The sequence below is a fragment of the Pteropus medius genome, unplaced genomic scaffold (genome assembly GCF_902729225.1).
Source record: "Pteropus medius unplaced genomic scaffold, Ma_sr-lr_union100, whole genome shotgun sequence".
Lineage (NCBI taxonomy): Eukaryota > Metazoa > Chordata > Mammalia > Chiroptera > Pteropodidae > Pteropus > Pteropus medius.
This window is the reverse complement of record NW_024346771.1, coordinates 1,052,353-1,056,446: the sequence shown is the minus strand read 5'-3', so window position 1 is coordinate 1,056,446 and position 4,094 is coordinate 1,052,353. Positions and strand designations below refer to the sequence as shown.

Sequence of the window (4,094 nt, the reverse complement as noted above, 5' to 3'; positions counted from 1 at the left end):
ACTTTTAATTTTGAGAAATAAGGTCTCTTGCCTGGGGATACATAGTACACATTCAAGGTTCTGAGAAGTATTGCCACAAAGAAGCCTCGAGTTTCCCAACTTACTTGACTTTTTCCAAGTTACACCTATTAACACCCTGCAGTGTAGTAGGTAGTAGAGTGGTGAGAAGCAGTGAACTAAAGATATGAAAGAATACTTATGTAGTCTATACAATTTATAACTTCCCCATATACCAGCCCAGAAGCAACAGGGGTGCTATGTCCTTTCCAGTTAGATCTGTTTAAGCATCAAGTGAATTTAATCTTAAGGTGAACATTTAGCCCCTGTGGGGGGAAAGGTCCAAGAAAATAAGAGGGGGAATCACTTATCGAGTTGTTATGTGCTTAGGACTAGATACTTACATGATCCCAGTTCATCTTCACAGCCAAGAACTTCCTCACTGGTTTCCCTGCTTCTCTTCTTGCCCCCTCTCCCATTTTCTCCGCTCAGTGGCCAGTGATATCTGAAACTACTCCATTTTCTTGTTTAAAACTATTAAGTTCTACTTAACCTCATTTCATGCTACACCTTCCTTTCCTCACTGCACTCGACCAACACTGCTTTCCATTCTCCAACACACCAACACACCCTTAAAACATCCATACTTGCAGCTCCTTTTTCCTGGAGTACTCAGTGTCCTATAGCCAGCTCCACCTTATTACTCAGGTCTTAGCTTAAACATCACTACCATTGTGAGGCCTTCTTGATTACCTTAAGAGGTAACCCTCATCCACTTTCTGTATCACCAGGGGATTTTTTAGTACATTTTACCATATGAAATTATCTTGTTCAATTTTGTCTGGCTCCTCATATTAGTATGTAAATTCCATGACAAAGGATCACCAGACTGTCCTATTCATCATCATATATCCCAGCACCTAGAACAGTGCCTAGTGCATAGATGCTCAACTTATTCATGAACCTTGTAATGTGGATGGCACACCCATGTTGTAGATTAGGAAATGGGATCAAAATGCCTCCTGTTAAGCAACCTGACCAAAGCCTCAAAGCCAAGAAGTGGTTGGAACCCATCCTTTTCAATAGTGGAAGGCTGAAGGGAGTCTCTGGGTCTTTGGAGTCCAGGTATTATGTTGAATCGTTGGTCAAGTCCTGTTAGGCCATAGAATATGAAGAGCTAGGTTTTCAAAGAACCACTCGGCTTTTGTGACCTTTCTGCCTATCAAGATCTATAGAAACTAATCCAGATTTATTAAGATGGTCATGATCAGAAATTCATCTTTAGAAATCGCATTCCACCCAAAATATCCAAAGAGCTCTAAGGTCTTGAGATTTGACAACTAGACTCATTCATACATGAAATTATGGAACTGATTACATCTAATATTTCATGCCCCTGCCCATCTTTCTTCTTACATTAAGCAGTGTTTTGACCAAAGTAATTACAAATTAATCAGAGAGAAATATCATTTTAGCCAAGATCAGATAGTTTATCATATTTATCTTGTCTGCAACACATTCTGCAAGGAAAGAAAGGCTTCAGAGAAAGTGGTGAATGGAAAAAAAAAATGCTACAATACAATGAGAAGAACAAGGCAAGTCCTCTATTTTCTCCAGAAGTACATATTCTCCTCCACTTTCATCAAAAGGATCTGTTTCAACAGAGGTAAACCATCTTCCACACAGACATGAGGTGCTCTACAAGGTCCTTAAGGGCCTTTGGGTCCCCAATGAGTGCATGTAAGGACACATCAAGATAAATTGACAAAAGGCCAAAGTCTAGGATAAAAGAGAAGTAGGTATTACACTCATGCATTAAAAATAGCTTGAAGGCTTTTTCCCAAGTTACATAAGGACATATGAGGTACAAAGGAAGCTATGAAGTGGTGATCTGTGTGGCTAAGTACTTTGCAATCATTGTGATAGGCTATGGCACTTGAACAGAAGCACTTGGCTCTTCACTGGATAGGACAATATCAGAACATGTGCCAGGATCGTTAATCATGAAGAATTTTGTAAGTTTACAAGATAAACTGTTCTAGAAATACTCTAAACACATCTAGATAGTTGAATTCTTCAACTTATCATGAATGACATTATAAACTGTGAAATAAACAGTAGACACAGTAATTCTTTATCTTAGTATCAAACCTTTCTCTCATTCTTCATACATTGTTAGTTGTGGTTTTATTATATAATTGTCGAAATAAAGAATACACTATTTCATCACAAAATACATGCAAATAAAAAATACTGGGAGAGGTTTTGACAAGTTCTATATCAGTCAGGAGAACAAACAAGTAAAAAAATCATTCTCTACTTAAAGACCTTCTCTAACATATGCCTCTGTTTAAGATTGAGCATGCTTTTAGGATAATCAATTTAGAATTAAACCAATATTTTTAGATGTTGGTACCTATTGAGTACTTGAGTGGTAGTTCTGCTATATATATATATACACATACATACATACATACATACATACATACATACATACATACATACATACATTTGGCACAGAGCTTCACATGTTGCAGATTTTCTGGGGAGGAAACATTCTTAAAATAAGATAGGATATACTAGAAGATGAGGATAAATACCCTGTGAAATACGTAAGCTACACATGTGATCTTGAAATTAAAATTTGAAATTCACATTAGCTATATGTTATTGTGAATGGAGAATATAAAGTTAAAAAAATCCAATTAGGACAGCTGTTTGTTTTTGCTACCTCCCTACACTCCATGAGGGAGTTTATTCTCCCAGAAATAGTTTCACAAATTCTTTATTAAAATGTTAGCAAGGCCAAAAACCAACTGAAAAGCGTTTTCCTAAAAGTTCTCAATAAATTGTTCATATCCAATAGCCACTGCAGTGCAATAAAACAAAATATTCTGGGGGAAAAAAAAATCATCTAATACAACTATTTAGCTGCTAATCTAGTGTCAATGTATAGTGAGGTGCTTATTCTTTTCAATCTCAGTTTTAGCTATTTAATGTTTTTAATTGAAATTTTGGTTTTGTTCTTCCAAATTCATATCTGTGCAGTTTTTAGAACTCCAAAGAGATTTACAAATATCCTGAGGACATTACTAGAAAGCCATTATTTCTGAGTAGAATATAAAGTGTAATTTCCTTTTCAAATTCTATATAGTTTCAGCTCTCCATTCTAAAAGTAGTTTTAGGGTACAGTTCTCATTTCTGCATAATCTGGAAATACAAACTATAACGTTCAAATACACACAAAATACAAGAATTCAATTACACTCACATTAACCCTCTTTTTAGTCTTCTCTCAGGATACTGTTCTCTGTCCATTCATTTTGTGAAAAATTGCACATTGCTGCTCAGCTCTGATAATTTGTATAGATTTTTCTTTTTTACTTTGAACTTGGGACAAAATATCCAGTGCTTCATCATATTTCATACTACTCTCCAGGCTCTTTCCACATATATCCTATTTAAGCTGTTTACATTTAGATTTTCCTTTATGGGCTTCCTTTCAGGAACTTTGGTTAACAGAATTCTACAATAATAAATGAAAAGCAATAAAACGTATTTTTTAAAATCCACTTAATAAAACTTTTTCTCAAAGGAAATTAAGAATTAAATGTCATCTAGAAGACTGGGACAGATTATGAAGTGATATTCATTGTGCAATAAACCAACAATGTCTCCAAGTGTAAGTCTGTAAAATCTGTTAACCAACTACAAATCAAGGACAAGAAAATATCTTTTAAAGGTACCAGTGTTAAGGAATTGTAGTCACTCTTTGATTTAGTTAAAAGATGTTCCCATCATTAGTTTTCAGGAATACTGATTTTAAATACCACTGTATGACAACTATGTACCAGTGATTTACATGATTTCTTCCTTACAATAAACACATAAGGTTATTCACCCATTTTATAGGCAAGAAAATAAGGTTCCAAAAGATCACACACAATGAGAAAGAGCTGGTATTCAGGTCCAAATATGACTCCACAGCAAAATGAATATTTAACCCAAACACTAAGTGTGCTAAATGCCAAAATTTTTATCAGGCAATAAAGCTAAAAAAGCAATTAGTCATTAATAGTAATATACAATTTAAAATC

The 4,094-nt window shown here is 34.9% G+C and overlaps 1 long non-coding RNA gene across 1 annotated transcript; it reads right to left on the bottom strand.

The window, feature by feature from the left end:
- Positions 1–1,209: 1,209 nt before the first annotated feature.
- LOC120613820 (uncharacterized) lies at positions 1,210–3,811 on the bottom strand. Its single transcript, XR_005655773.1, has 2 exons — positions 3,269–3,811; positions 1,210–1,776 (listed from the first exon to the last, which is right to left on the bottom strand). It is a non-coding gene; the product is annotated as an uncharacterized LOC120613820 (long non-coding RNA).
- Positions 3,812–4,094: the final 283 nt, after the last annotated feature.